This window comes from Neofelis nebulosa, chromosome 3, assembly GCF_028018385.1.
Source record: "Neofelis nebulosa isolate mNeoNeb1 chromosome 3, mNeoNeb1.pri, whole genome shotgun sequence".
NCBI lineage: Eukaryota > Metazoa > Chordata > Mammalia > Carnivora > Felidae > Neofelis > Neofelis nebulosa.
In genome coordinates this window covers 199,976,480-199,992,871 of record NC_080784.1, presented here as the reverse complement: position 1 = coordinate 199,992,871, position 16,392 = coordinate 199,976,480, and the positions used below count along the sequence as shown (strand labels likewise).

Below are 16,392 nucleotides of genomic sequence, written 5' to 3'. Positions count from 1 at the left end.
TTTGCTCACTTATGCATACAAAGATTGATCTGTCATACACACATGAACCTATTAATATTGCTGGGCACGGGACAGGCAATAATAGCTTTGCAAAGACTATGATACTGTTTTCCCATTTTAATGGATAGAGGAGCCCTTGAGTCCTTTGTTTCTGAAGACTAAATCTAATGAGATGATGTATTCAAATATGAATAGCACAAAGTCTGGCGTGTAGTAAGAGCTTAATTCATGATCATTGAATGAGCATTTGCAAAACTTTGATGAATCACATTAAGGAAAGAAACACCCCAATCCCAGGGATGTGTTACTTCTCTTTACATAAAAATAGAACACCATTGATAACACTGGAAACGCGGAAATTCTCTTTTATTCTATTTTTAATTACATTTTTGCCAAAATAAAATAAAAAAAAAATGAATTCTGTAAGGAGAATGTCTTTGATTTTTTGCAGTGTGATGAACTAGATACCTGACTGAATCTTCCACAGGAAACGGTTTACAGAAAGCCACTTATTTTGTAATCAATTGCTGGCAAAAGTAAGGACTTTCCGGAGAGAGCCCAAGACTTGAAGGTGAGGACCCAGAGATAGAAGCAGAGTATAGAAGCCAGCTCTCTCCTTGCTGGCGTTGCTACTACAGGGAAAAATGGTCTTTGATTTTCATGGCTTCTCAAAAGGCAGTGGACTTTAAATAAGACTCAGACAGTCTACACTCTGGAGAGTCTAGTATGAGACCCCATCCCAATATAAACTGGATTCTAAAAGGTTAGAGCCTCAGTTTAAGAATGAATTAGGAAAAGGAGTGCCTGGGTAGCTCAGTCGGTTAAGCGTTCAACTCTTGTTTTTGGTTCAGGTCATGATCTCACAGTTCATGAGTTCAAGCCCCACATCAGGCTCTGCACTGACAGTGCGGAGCCTGCTTGGGATCCTCTCTCTTTCCCTCACTCTCTGCCTCTCCCCTGCTCACTCTCTCTTTCTCTCTCTCAAAATAAGTAAATAAACTTTTTTTTTTAAAGGAAAGAATGAACTACAGAGAAGCCCACCTTTCTCACTCTCAAAGATTGGTGCAGAGTAAAGAGGACAGTTTCTCCCCCTGAGAATTTATCAGTACTCATGGGTTTTTAGCCTAGAATGTCTAAAACCCCACAACTTGAGAATGCAGAGCAGATAAGTTCTGATTTTGCAGTTCCTTCAAGCACTCGACAGAAGCAAACACAAATCCTTTCTGGAGGAGCTCACCTTCAATCCATGCCTCAAAGAATTCCCACAGATTAATTTCTAAGAAAAGTGAGCACACAGACAAAATAAGAAAACGCTTAAAATAACCAAGCACCAAAGTAAGATGGAAGAAACACTAGACGACAGAACCAGCTGCTTGGTCTTTAGAGGTTAAAGTTATCAAAGAACATAAATTAAGTGTGTACATCATATTTAAATGAAAAAGAAGAGCCTTTAGTATAAGAAATATCTCTCAGAAATGGTGAAAAATGGGGCTCCTGGCTCAGTTGGTGAAGCGTCTGACTTAGGATCAGGTCATGATCTCATGGTTGGTGAGTTCGAGCCCTGCATCAGGCTCTCTGCTGTCAGAGCAGAGCCCACGTCGGATTCTCTCACTCCTTCCTTATCTCTCTGCCCCTCCCCTGTGCTCTCTGTTTCAAATATAATTTTTTTTTAAGTCGACTTTGGGGTGCCTGGGTGACTCAGTTGGTTAAGTGTCCGACTCTTGATTTCAGCTCAGGTCATGATCTCACTGTTTGTGGATTCGAGCCTTGCGTCCGGCTCTGTGCTGACAGCATGGAGCCTGGAACCTGCTTTAGATTTAGTGTCTCCCTCTTTCTCTGTCCCCACTCCCCCCCTCCCCCAGTCACGCTCTGTCACTCTCTCTCAAAAATAAAATAAACATTAAAAGCATTTAAAAAAAAGTTGACCTTAACCAGTCTTCCAAACAAAACAATGCCTTGACAGTTTTCATCTGTCGACTAGAAACACAAAATCTGAAGTTGGTATGAAAATTAGGTTTCCGATTCCAAAGCAAAGGCAGAACAATAACAACAACAAAAAAGAAATGGTGAAAAACATCAAAATAGAGAATCAGGATTCCAATGTATCCAAGCAGGATGAATAAGAAGAAATTCATGCCTAGATACAGCATAGTGAAACTGTAAAAAACCAGAGTCAAAGAGAAGGCCCTAAAGGCATCCAGTAGGAAGAGAAATATTGCCTTCAAAAGAATGGCAATTACATTGGTAATTGATTTTTTAAGGACAGTCAATATCAATAACAGCAGTGGTTGGCAAAAGAGTGTAGAAAAATAACTTGGTTTGAAAAGAAACTAGCTGTCAACCTGGAATTATATGTCCAATGAAGATATCATTTTAAGAATGAGGGCCAAATAAAGACCTTTTTTGGCACCAAAAAAGCATTTTCTTACAATAAGCCTTGACACTAAAAAAAAAATTCCAAATTGTGTTTTTCATAATGAAAGGAAGTGATCTTCCATAGGCCTGAGACGATAAAAGAAAAGTTGACCAAGATTATATTAAAGATTTGAATATCTGGGTAAGTATTTAAAAGGACTGATTGTTTAAAACAATAATAATGAAGACTTAAGGAGTTAACAAGCAAGATAGAGTTAAAATGTTTGAGTATAGTAGCATTTAAATTATGAGTGATCAGAAATAAATTATTAAAAGATCCACATATCACTCCGAAGGAAGGTATATTTACCTTACATGTTGGTAAGGTAAGGTTATTACCTTACATGTTGATAATTATCTTCTAAAAATATCAAAAGAATCACAAAAATAGAATTAGAAGGTATAACTAATAAACTAGCAGAGGTATAATGGGGTAAGAAAAAATACATGCACACACATGCACATCAAACAAAAGAAGGACAACAGGAGGCCAAAAAAGAACAAAGTAAAGGATGAGCAAATAGAAGGCATCAAATGAACTGTAAATTTAAGTATTTTAGTAATTACAATAATTGTGCATGGAAGCAATTCTTTAGGTAAAAGACAATTTTCCTGGATTGAACAATTTGTAATCCGGGTATACACTTTTTTACCAAAGACATACCTAAAATGTATGGATAGGAAAGTTTTAATATAAAATTATGTAAAAGATATACCATTAAAATACTAACTAAAGCTTTTCTTTTTTTCTTTAAAAAAATTTTTTTTAACGTTTATTTATTTTTGAGACAGAGAGAGACAAAGCATGAACGGGGGAGGGTCAGGGAGAGGGAGACACAGAATCTGAAACAGGCTCCAGGCTCTGAGCTGTCAGCACAGAGCCCGACGCGGGGCTCGAACTCATGGACCGCGAGATCATGACCTGAGCCGAAGTCGGCTGCTTAACTGACTGAGCCACCCAGGCGCCCCAAGCTTTTCTCTTTTTAATATGAAATTTGTTGTCAAATTGGTTTCCAAACAACACCCAGTGGTCATCCCCACAGGTGCCCTCAATGCCCATCACCCACTCCTCATCAACCCTCAGTTTGTTCTCAGTTTTTAAGAGTCTCTTATGGTTTGCCTCCCTAACTTTTTTTTTCCTTCCCCTCCCCCATGGTCTTCTGTTAAGTTTCTCAGGATCCACATAAGAGTGAAAACATATGGTAGCTGTCTCTCTCTGTATGATTTATTTCACATAGCATAACACTCTCCAGTCCCATCCACATTGCTACAAAAGGCCATATTTCATTTTTTCTCATTGCCAAGTAGTATTCCGTTGTGTATATAAACCACAATTTCTTTATCCATTCATCAGTTGATGGACACTTAGCCTCTTTCCACAGTTTGGCTATTGTTGAAAGCGCTGCTATAAACATTGGGGTACAAGTGTCCCTATACATCAGCACTCATGTATCCCTTGGGTAAATTCCCAGCAATGCTATTGCTGGGTCATAGGGTAGACCAGTGGCATAGAATAGAGACTCCAGAATTGGACCCACAAATGTATGGCCAACTAATCTTTGACAAAGCAGGAAATAATATCCAGTCGAAAAAAAGACAGTCTCTTTAACAAATGATGCTGGGAGAACCAGACAGCAACATGCAGAAGAATGAAACTAGACCATTTTCTTACACCATTCACAAAAATAAACTCAAAATGGATAAAGGACCTGAATGTGAGACAGGAAACCATCAAAACCCTAGAGGATAAAGCAGGGAAAAACCTCTCTGACCTCAGCCACAGCAATTTCTTACTTGACACATCCCCAAAGGCAAGGGAATTAAAAGCCAAAATGAACTACTGGGACCTCATGAAGATAAAACGCTTCTGCACTGCAAAGGAAACAATCAACAAAACTAAAAGGCAACCGACAGAATGGGAAAAGATATTTGCAAATGACATAGCAGACAAAGGGCTAGTATCCAAAATCTATAAGGAACTCACCAAACACCACACCCAAAAAACAAATAATCCAGTGAAGAAATGGGCAGGATGAATAGATACTTCTCTAAAGAAGACATCCAGATGGCCAACAGGCACATGAAGAGATGCTCAACGTCGCTCCTCATCAGGGAAATACAAATCAAAACCACACTGAGATACCACCTCACGCCAGTCAGAGTGGCTAAAATGAACAAATCAGGAGACTATCGATGCTGGCGAAGATGTGGCGAAACGGGAACCCTCTTGCACTGTTCGTGCAAACTGGTGCAGCCACTCTGGAAAACAGTGTGGAGGTTCCTCAAAAAATTGAAGCTTTTTAGGAAAAAGCATATTTTTAAGAGGGTCACTACATAATGACAAAGGAATTAGTTCACCAGGAAGTATAATACTTTGAAAGTTTTTTTCTCCTTAAAACATATGTTTTTAATAACTATTAGAAAAAAAAATAGTGATTTAAACAACACAATTAACAAAACATTTTTTATGGATATTTCAAAAATATGGCACCCAATTATGGTGGTATGTATCATCTTTTCAAGCACACATGGAACATGCAAAAAGTTGCCCTATAATTGGATGTAATGCAAATTCTCAAAATGATTCACAAAATAATATCATGGGGACTATTTCCTATGACCACCATACAATGAGGTTTGAAATCAGTGACAAAAAAGACAATTGAACAAATCCAAATTTATTCAGAAATTAGGAAGTCATGAGTCAAAGAATAAATGATAATGGGAATAAAAAGATTTAAAACAGAGCAATAATGTAGAAATACAGAACTGAACTATTTATATTAGAAAAGGAGAAAAGCTAAAGTTTAATTACTGAGACACTAAGTTAGCAGATCTGTGGTACAACAAAAGCATGATGCCAAGAACGCAGAAGTAGTGAAGAACAGAAGTTACCAAAATCGAGTAAGGAATTACAGCAGAGAGGACTAATGAAACCTACACCATGTAGCAAGTTTGATCAGAAATAAAAGGGAAGACACACCAGAAAAAAATGGGAAGTGAAAAAAGAGACATAACTATGGGTATAACAGACATAAAAATGCTAAGAGAATATCAGTGACGAACATATATTTAGAAACATATAACATATACATACATATAACATACATATAAGAACAAAAATTACCCATAAAGGACTATTTACCAACAATGATAACTGACAATGACACTGAATCAATAGTTGAAAAATCTTACCCCAAGGAAATACCAGTCCAAGACTGTTTCATTGCGAAAGGAATAAATTATTCTCTACTGCACAATTTCTTGTCGAGAATAGAAATTGGTAAATACTCTAACTCATTTGATGAAGCTAGCACAAACCCAATGCCAATATCCAGCAAGGAGAGTAAGAGAAAAGAAAATTATAGGCCATTCTCACTAGTGCTCATTGATGACTCATTGGACCACTATGCTTAAAAATAATAATACGTCATGACCGACCCGTGTTTATCCCAGAAATTCTAGTTTTGTTGAGCATTAGAAAATCTATTGGTATAAATCATTGCACTAATGGAAGGGGAAGGGAACATATACATAACCATCTCAACAGACAAAAAATGATTAAATTTAATAGTTATAAGAATAAAAAGACTCCGGGCAATCAAGAGTCGTTAATCTAGTATTTGAAGCCTACCGAAATCTGGAAACAAGTCTCATGCTGAAACATTAAAAACATTCCCTTTAAGATGAAGAACAAGGGTGCTCCCTATCTGTACTTTAATTTAGCCTTGTTCTGGAAGTCTTGGCCAGTGCTGTCTGGCAAGAAAAGAAAAAAAGTATAAGAAACAAAAAGGAAGAAATAAAATTCAATTTGCAGATTATATTGTCACCTACATAGCAAACCCTAAGGAATAAACGGACCAATACTAGAATTGATAAAACACGAGCAAGCCTGTTGTACCATACATCATCTCTAGAAATGTATTGTCAATGACAAACGTGAAAACATGGAATTTTGTTATCTCAATATTTACAATACCTTTAAAATATGTAAATTGCTCCCCTCTTCCCCGAATCTCTCAAAAGATGGTAAGGTCCAGTCTTTTAGGGAGAAGATTATAAAACATTATTGAATAGTTAGTGTTGAAGAAGTTTTCCCTCGGTCTCTGCCTCTCTTGGAAGATATATAATATATTAAAGAGCTGGAAATTCAGTGTCTTAAAGATGCTGTTTCTCTTTAAAGGTACCTATAGAATCAACATAATTCCAATCTAAATCCCAAAAAGTGTGTGTGTGTGTGTGTGTGTGTGTGTGTGTGTGTGTTTACTGACAAGCTGATCCTAATGTTTAGGTTAAAAAGTAAACATTTAAGAGCCAATTCATTGACAAAGTTCATGTGGGGAACATAAATTTCCAGATACCATGAATTACTATAAAGTTATGTTAATTACAATGTGTGCAATTGACATGGGGCAGATATTTTAATCATGGCCCAAGAAGAGAAAGCCCATGTATCACAGGTAATTATGACAGAGCTGGCATTGTGGACCAGTGTAGAAGGGATAGACTTTCTAATATATGATACTGAGAAGATTGTGCAGCTGTGTGAAAAACAAACAAACAAACAAACAAACAAACAAACCAACAACTCATCCCCCTTACTTCATATTATGTACAAATGAACCAACTCCAGGCTGATGAAAAGCCCAAAAAAGAAAGGTGAATTTTATGATGTTTGGAATTTAATATAGGAGACTAACTTAATGAAAGAAAGTTTCTTTAAACAATACACAAACTCAAGAAATCATAAAGAAAAGTTTGTTCTGCTCAACTGCACCAAAGGAAAACATCCAAGGAGAACGAAAACTCAAATATCAAACCGGGAAAAATGTTCCGAATAAATAAATAACTCATACAAATCAACGCGGAAAAGACAAAATGCCTGACAGAAGGGTGGGCAAAAGATTGAAGCAAGCACTCTGTGCATTCGAGAAAAAGCAATTGCCAATAAATATTTTAAAAGAGCTTAACTGCATCTGTCATCAACAAAGGTAAGTTAAAATTAGCCACCGGTTGGGTAAAAATGAAAGCTGCCAGTATGGAGGGTTGATGAGGCTGTAAAGCGAATGAGTCATGTACACACATTTGTGGGAATATAAAATGGCCTGGTGACTTTGGAAACTGTGACATTGTCTAGTAAAGTTGGAGGTATACCTACTCTGTGCCTCAGCGATTTTAATCCCGAGAATGTAGCCCTATGTACAGATAACTCTTGAGTATGTGCCCCCAGACTAGAAGATATGCTCCAATGAACTAGAATGTTCTTAGCAGCACTGGCATGAGCAAAATCTGGAAAACAGCCCGATGGCTACTGAGTAGACAGTGGATAATTAAACAGTATTTTATGCACATAAGGAAATATTATATAGCCATGAAATCAAAGGATTTATGGCTACCCACAACAGCACGGATCATCTTCGGAATGTAAACTGGGCCAGTTGTAAAACAGGTTGTGGAATACCGGCTAGCACTTATGGAGCCCACACTGTGTGTTCCAGGCACTATTTTCTTTTTTTTTTTTTTTTTTTTTTTTTTTCAACGTTTATTTATTTTTGGGACAGAGAGAGACAGAGCATGAACGGGGGAGGGACAGAGAGAGAGGGAGACACAGAATCGGAAACAGGCTCCAGGCTCTGAGCCATCAGCCCAGAGCCCGACGCGGGGCTCGAACTCACGGACCGCGAGATCGTGACCTGGCTGAAGTCGGACGCTTAACCGACTGCGCCACCCAGGCGCCCCCAGGCACTATTTTCAAGGTCGTGCACAAGTGAGTTTCTCTTCATGAGAAGTAGGCCCCAATATTATTTCCATTTCGCAGTTGACAAAACAGGCACGGTGATATTTACTAACTTGCTCAAGATCTCACAACTCATGACTGGTGGAACCAGGTGTCAAAACCCAGGTAGTCTGGGCACAGAATATACTGTGTGGTATGATTTGTGGGGGGCCTAAGGTTCAAAAACAAGCAAAAGCAAACAAATTATTTTTAATGATACAAACCCATGTGGCAAAATGAAAAATAAAAGCAAGTGAAGGATGAACCCAGAATTCAGGACAGTTGCTCCCTGTGGGGAGTGAGGGTTTGTGATCACGGAGAAGCGGATGAAAACTTCAAAAGCAGTGGTCATTTTTAAAAACGGAATAAGCGCCCATATATGAATTGTTTTCTTGTTCCTTATACCTTATGCATAGTTTATGACTATTGTTTCGTTTCTAATCAATATTTAAAGTGACTGAAAAAAACTAAAGGAAAAAATAAGACCTTGCCGAAGATGGCAGAGGAAGTTCTCGTATTTTTTCCTCATAACATTTCTTGCATCTTGGATGAATCCTTAGAAAAATCCACAGAAGTGGATCTGGATGTAGAATTTTCATTTAAAGAATTTCTGTTCAGACAAACAACAATGACAACGAAGAATGGCATGAATGCCTCTGATCACAGCCTGTCCAGAAAGCAACATGGCAGAACAGCAAAATCCATCCCTTCAATACGGGGTTTTTAAATGTTGCAACTCAGACCCGGGCCTTTATCCTCCTTCTGATGGTAGACTGTGGCTCCTTCTTTCTCCCTCCAATAAAGAGGTGTAGGAAGCAGGATTCCACCCTCTGTCAAGAAATTCTCTGCCCAATGACTTAGAATCAGTTTTTAAGGAACAAAATTCAAATTATCAGGTTAACGTGACCTCTTACATTAAATCCTTGTAGTTTTTCCAGCTGTGGTAGTTACTTGAAGTCTATCCCTGCTCCCTCCCCATTCTCAATTACATCCCATCGTCTCCCAAGCTCAGCTCCACTGATTACTCCTCTGTGAGGTTGTCTTCTCTACCCCCAGTGTGCCCCCTTTCCAAGATTTGCTCCCAGAGTAACCCTTAGCACTTTGCACACGCTTGGAGCAAAGAACCCCTGATTAGCATTCTGCTTGCCTACTATTAGTTACTTAGTGTCATTCTCGTCTAGAATGGATGTTCTTTAAGGTGGGATATCAAATCATAAGAATCTCTAAATTATATTCTGGATGTTCGACAGCAAAGGGTCTTGCATGAAGTAATAATTGTGGTGATCATAAAAATAGTAGGCAGTATCTCTTCTAGTCATCTGCTGTTGCATAACTCATCACTCCAAAGCAGGGGCTTAGAAACCAGGATTTCTTTTTATCTCTCCTGGTTCTCCGCTGGGTGAGTTCCTCTGAGGTTCTGTCATGCTGTTGCATTCAGATGGTTGTCTCAAAGCTGGACCAGGCTGAATGCCCGTGATGGTTTCCTGACTCTCACGTCTGGTGCCTGGTTCCCCTTGGCCTCCCTGTCTCTCCATGAGGGCTTCCCCTGCCTGGCTTATGCTTCTCCATGGCTTCTCCACATGGCTTCTACTTCTCACAGCATGGCGACCATAGCATGTGACTGGCGGACACCAGCTCCCAAAGGCAGGAAGTGGAGCTGCCTGGCTGTGAAAGCCTCTACCCAGACTTGGCACAGTGTCCCTGCTGTCATATTCCACTGGTCTGTGCGGTCACAGGCCCACACAAGTTGACGAAGGCGAAGACAAAGATCCACTTCTGAATGGGAAGCACCCAGGTCACACTGCACTAGAGCAGGTGGCCACGATCAGGGAGTACAATCTGCTACAACATGTATGGAATACGCCTTCTGCGTCAGACATAGCACTGAACATCCTGCACATATGAAGTCACTTAACCTTCTCAACGATGCTTTGAGATAGCTACTGTTTCCATTTAATAGATAAAGAAAATGAGGCTCAGAGAGGCTAATTAATTGCTTTAAATGTCACAGCCAGTAAATGGTAGAGCTGATATTCCCATGAGATCACTCCAGATCCCCCCCCTGCCCTGGCTTTTTACAACCTTTTTAAGTTTATTTGTTTTGAGAGAGAGAGAGAGAGAGAGAGAGACAGAGAGAGAGAGAGAGAGAGAGAACAAGTAGGGAGAGGGGCAGCAGTGAGAAGGAGAGACAGAATCCCAAGCAGGCGCCACACCATCAGCACAGAGCCCGATGCGGGGCTCGAACCCGTGAATCGTGAGATCGTGACCTGAGCTGAGATCAACAGTTGGGCGCTTAACCTACTGCGTGACCCAGGTGCCCCCAGAATCCATTCTCTTCATCACGGAAATATTTGGCTTCCTCACTGTGAAAGATGAATAAATAGTTGACATTAATACTTCTTTTCTCCGACTAACCCAACAGATTCATTTTTAGGCTCTTAAAATAGGCATCTTAAAAAATATCTCCCGTGCTCTCCAAAGAAGCAATAGAGAAGAATGGAGAGCGAGAACAGAGAACCATTCGGTAGGTCCTCCTACTCTTCTACTTGATGTTTGGTCTGTGATAGAACTCCTGAGCTCTTGTTTGTGACCTGGCCTCTCTTCACCAGGAATTCTGAAATTCCAGGTAGCCTGGCCTCTGGGAAATTCCTTTTGCTCTTTCTAATGGGTACCTTTTTCTAGGACTTCCTGATTTTGGCCCCAAATCATATCCACCCACAACTTTTGAAACGCTCTTCAGCTTTTTGGTATCAGGTGCATTTGGACATGACCAAAGGTTTGCACGAAGTCAACTTTGCTCCCTTCCTGTATCTTATTGGTGGGGGAACGTTGGGTATATGGAAACTAGGACATAAGCTGGTGACTGGTGGTTTGGCCTTCGTGGAATCCCCAACCAGAATTCCTGGACCTTGCTTTCAATTTCTCTGCACATTTACATAATCAAACACTACGTGACTATTATAAATTGTCATTATGGGTCAGGTTCTCCAAACACTGGCCGGACTCGTGAGACTCCCCACGGTCACTGGTTCTGCTTATCGCTAAGTAGTGAAACACGGTGTCTTAGGACGTGGAGGTATTAATAGACCTTGCCAAATTAGTTCATGAGATGTATTGTTTTCTACCAGTGGGGGAATATAAAATATGACCTGCCTAAATGATGGAAGATTGTATAGCTATGGAAATAAGTTTAGTAATGCTGGACAATTGTTATATACATTAACATTAAAATCAAAATAGGATGCATAGTTTTATAAGAAAGTCTTAGGGACGTCTGAGTGGCTCAGTTGGTTAAGTGTCCAACTCTTAGTATTGGCTCAGGTCATGATCTCACGGTTCATGAGATTGAGCTCCACACTGGGCCCTGGGCAGACAGCATGGAGCCTTCTTGGGACTCTCTCTCTCTCTCTCTCTCTCTCTCTCGCTCACTCTCCCTCTCTCTCTGCCTCTCCTCTGCTCATGTGAGTGTGTGCTCTCTGTCTTTCTCCCTCAAAATAAACATTAAAAAAAGAAAAACAACCCCGAAAGCCTAAAAAATACCCAATAATCTTGACCACTTTTTCAGTGGTTCCATTATGGTACTTTTTTCTTTGTACGTTTTTGTATCTTAAACTTTTCTACAATGACGATACATGACTTGTGTGATAACGGTAGGCCCGATATGAAAATAAGTCACAGCCTTCTCTATTCTTTGTGATGTTTTTAAAGGCCACAGGCATGAAAGGTCCAAACTTGTGGCGAGTCAGCAGGAGACTTCAGTTTGTTCAGCTGGAAGCCTCCCGTGTGACGGCAGGTGAGTTAAGTCAGGGAGTTCTTTCACCAGCTGGCAATTTTGCCATTAAGAGGGAAGGAAGGCTGTCTCGAAATCCTGCATCGCCCCATCCCCAGCCATCTCCATGAGTCTTGGGGCCAACCGCACCTGCTGTTCCTACACGGAATCCATTGGCCATGTCTACAACCTGTGGCCAATGCTCACCCTGTGGCTCAGCTGTGTTCTCTCACAGCGTGCAGCTTTTTAATTACCAGCCAACCACGATGCTGAATGCCAGCTATGTGACTCTGAGAGCACTGGCGGATGGGCCTGGTTGGCCCGAGAGTGGATTTGTAATTACTCCTGGGTAACTAGGAAGCCAGCCACGCTGACTACTCTGCGGGGTACAAGACTGTGATCTCAGGATGCTAAAATTGCTGCTTCTCCTTTCCCCAAGATTCAGTGGGATTTACACTTAATTCTTGCAAATCAAAACGACGTCGTCCCCTGAGGTCAAAGGCAGGCATTGTTCGCATATACCATGGAAGAAAATAATGACCTGGCATACACAGGGAGTTTTATCAGGCATACATACAGAGGGAGGTGGCATTTATCGGGCACCTCTTGCGTACCAGACACAGAGCTGGCTCTTTGAAGTGGAGCTGATGTGTCTCCCCGCCCAGTGATAGACTGGCTTTTATCGTGGGAGGTCTCGAAGAGACAATATGCCTCTCGTAAGCAAAACAGTCATCCAGTTTGGGGGTGTGTCCCTGATGGGAAATACATAATGATGACATTCTTAATCATCGTGAAGCCGTTCTACTCGGCACAAAGATCATGGATGTTGGAATCCAAGAAGCGCGGCTCTAGCTGCCGCTGAATTGGGAAAACCTGTTACCCAGGGTGGTGGCCTTGTGTGGGGACGGGGGCATGCGGTTTCGTGGTAGGTAGGCACAGCCTGGCACGGATCCTCATGCAAATGACTGGCTGTGTGCTGGCCACAGGCACTCCTGTTCTGCAGAACTTTTATTCTCTTTATCCTTTCTCACAACCAGACGCCGAACTTGGGTGGCACAAGCATCACCTGTTTACCAGAATGTACAGGGTCAACGAATAACGTGCCTTCAAGTTGGCTTTGTTGGTGTCAGTATAAAGAGGATCTTTCTTCCAATCTTGAAGCTCACTGTCTCAGAAGGTAGTGAGCCCTTATCCCAGAGTATTCTAGAAGACGCTCAAGTCTGGGGTTACAGCCGCGGGTAGAACCGAATCCCATACCCCTCAGACTCCTTCTAGCTCTCAAACTACTTTATTGTTTTGTGTTGTTTACCACCAAAACTCTTGCCGAAATAAATGAATACGGAAGACAAGTTTCCTGAAGCAAGAAAAGAGATAATAGGTTCTTGTCAGATAATTTGATTGAACCCGTGTCCCTGTTTAATAATAGACTGTCACAGTTTGTGTTACATGGGACAGGACACACAGCATTGCATGCTAGGGGCCGTAGTGACACAGCCTTCTCTAATACTCCTAGACTATAAAGTCTAATCTTGGCAATAAAACTGCCTCATAAAACTTTATGGGTACCAACCGAAATGTCCAACACCAAGGTCAAGATAAAATAAACCACCGGATAAAATACACAGCCACCATTCCTTATCCAAATTCCTTAGGGCTAGGGATTCAGAATATTTGGGAATTTAGGAAAATAATATTATACATGTAGTAAATGTTAGTAATTCCCCCTCTACGTTTTGGAGCCATGGCCAGTCATTAAAGATACTCCTATTTCTATCATGAAACATACAGATATATTCACAGTAAGTGGGAAAAATGAAGAACATACATCACTTCACTGCAGGTCAAGTTTTGCTGCCAAATTGGTTACAAACAGTTTTCAGTAGTTTGAAGCCTTTGGCTTCGGAATTGTGGATAAAGGATTATGAACCTGATTTAAGCCCTAGCCCCCAAACACCGTGATTTTGAAGAAGACCCTAACGTGGGCTCAGAACACAAAACAGTATTATGGAATGAATGAAAACAGTAGACGCTCTGAAAGTAGGTTTCCTGACATTTTAAAATATTACACAAAGATACAGAAAAATGACGTCAGAAACCCGCAGCAAGATAGTGGTATTTTTGGACGCCAGGAAAAAATGGTGACTTTTGTTTTCTTCTTTGTAATTTTGTACCTTTTCTAAAATTTCCAAGAGGACTATGAGTAATTTTAACAACAGACAAAGCCAGCTTGCCGTAGCAACTTTTCAGCCTGTGGGGACACTGCAGGGACACTCCCTCCCCCCACCCCATTAGTCCCCAGTCTGGGATGTGTGAGGGCGTCTCCCTCTTGAGTGCCGGAAGCAGCCTGGCCAGCGCAGGGCGCTTGCTTACTGGAAGGGGCTAGAAGCCATCACTCTAGTGACCTCCGCCTCTTTCAAAACGCTCAGAACTGCAGACCAAGTTCTTATCAGTTCTGTCTAGAATGATGAAGAGATCCTGGAAACAAACCCCAAGACCCTTTTATTCAGCCCCGATGGAGTAAACGGGTCTGTCTACTCTCCCCTAACAGCGCCGACGTGCTCCAAGGAGTAGGGATTTAAGCAGTTGGATTGATTGTTAGAGAAGCTGAAAGTTTTGTTGCAGGGAGAATAAATGTGAGGTAGCCTGCTAATTTCAGAAGCAGTTTAGAACCGGGACATCCATCCTTACTGTCCTGGAACATCTTTGTTCTTTCTTTCCTGTTTTTCTTCTCTCACAACCACTGTGGAGAGTTGTTTATCCTCGCTAATGTACTTAGAGCAGTCTTTGGTTTTTCAAGTTCAAGTCTCTGATATATATATATATGTACACGTTTGGTCTTTAATTTGTGCCATTCTGCAGAACATTTATGGTAGTCAGTTGCATTTGAATTAAACAAAAGACCAATAATAACGATGTTTGTTACGACATCTGGATGAATGAAAAAAAGAAAAAAACATTGGTGGCACTTTGCTGTCATGTGCTGCATAAGACTAAAATGACCTGCCCAACCTACAGGTAATGCAAGGAATTAGCCGTAGCTACAAAGGCCATTTAGAATTCCGGGTTATAAAATAACAAGGGATTCCAGGTTCCAGAGTTGTAAGGCCTCTTAGACCAGCATCTCACAACCTTAGCTGCAGATTGGACTGAGATGAGCATTATAAGTAAAGTCCGTGTCTGGGGATTCTGATTTCTTTGGTCTGGGGGACGACACTGAACTTGCTTCTCATCTGGAGCCTCCTTGATGATCCTATTCTTCAGTCAGGTGTAAAATCTACTGCCATGAATTAAGTGGGTTTGTGATTTTCACGGAGGAAGGAGTGCTCCCCAAGGCATCACAGGACAAAACCTGTGTGTGTGTGTGTGTGTGTGTGTGTGTGTGTGTGGAGAGGGAGGGCCATAAATTTCCAAACTATTCTCACACAGTGTCCCATATGTGACCGCCTTCTCTGAGTCCTGTGTTGGCGAATATTATAGCTGCCTCTCGAGCGTGCCAGGAGGGAGATGGCTCCGGGGGGGCCGCTGTTCTAATCGGGTGGGTCTCAAACTTTAACGTGGCTAGAAATCAACTGGGGGTCTTGCGGAAATACAGATTCTGATTCAGCACCCTGAGAGGAGAAAACTAACATTTATGGAGTTACAGTGATTCGGTTCTGTCCTCTGGGAGCTCTATATCTGACACGACTCTAATGCTGAACTCTTAAAGCCACCCTTTGGAAGCTTGATGAAATGTAATTGCCAAGAGGCCAACTGTCTGGCTAGAGACGAAAGCAACCCGAAGTCCTCCTGAAGGGGCAACACCTGTCTTCTTTATGGAGGAGACTCTTGGCACAGGCTGGAATCACAGGGACAAACAGAAGCAGGGCTGCAGGCTAGGAGCTCTCGACCGCACAGCCAGGTGGAAGCTCAGAGCACATTTCTGTTGAGATTGTCAAAGTAAGCCCACATTACCCGCGAGGAGGGGTGTGGGCCTAAAAAATAAAGCTCTGCTGCAGTGGGTTGAACGGCAGCCCTAAAATACTTCCAGGTCCAAATCCTGGGCACTTGTGAATGTGACCTTAGGAGGGAAAAGGGTCTTTGTAGAAGTAGTTAAGGATTTTGAGATGAAAGCATCCTGGATTAACCAGAGGGGGTGGAGCCCTAAACCCAAGGACAAATGTCCTTATAAGAGAAAGGTGAGGGGGATCTGAGGAAGAAGAGAAGGCGCAGACCCAGAGCGGAAAGTGAGTGGGGACGGAGGCAGACAGCAGAGTGATGCGGCCACAAGCCAGGGAGCCCCCTGGGGTCGCTGCCCAGACCGGGTGGTGTTGGCAAGGGCAGATCCTCCCTCCCGGCTTCAAAGTGAGCAGGGGTCTGGCCACACCTTGATTTTGGACTTCTAGCCCCACAAAGTGCGAGAGAATACTTTTTTGGTTGTTTTAAGCCACCCAGC

The 16,392-nt window shown here is 41.6% G+C and overlaps 1 protein-coding gene across 1 annotated transcript in view; it reads right to left on the bottom strand.

The window, feature by feature from the left end:
* The window catches only part of CLNK (cytokine dependent hematopoietic cell linker), a 166,329-nt gene that overhangs the window by 134,314 nt on the left and 15,623 nt on the right, over nucleotides 1-16,392 (bottom strand). The gene's annotated exons all lie outside the window — the stretch shown is intronic.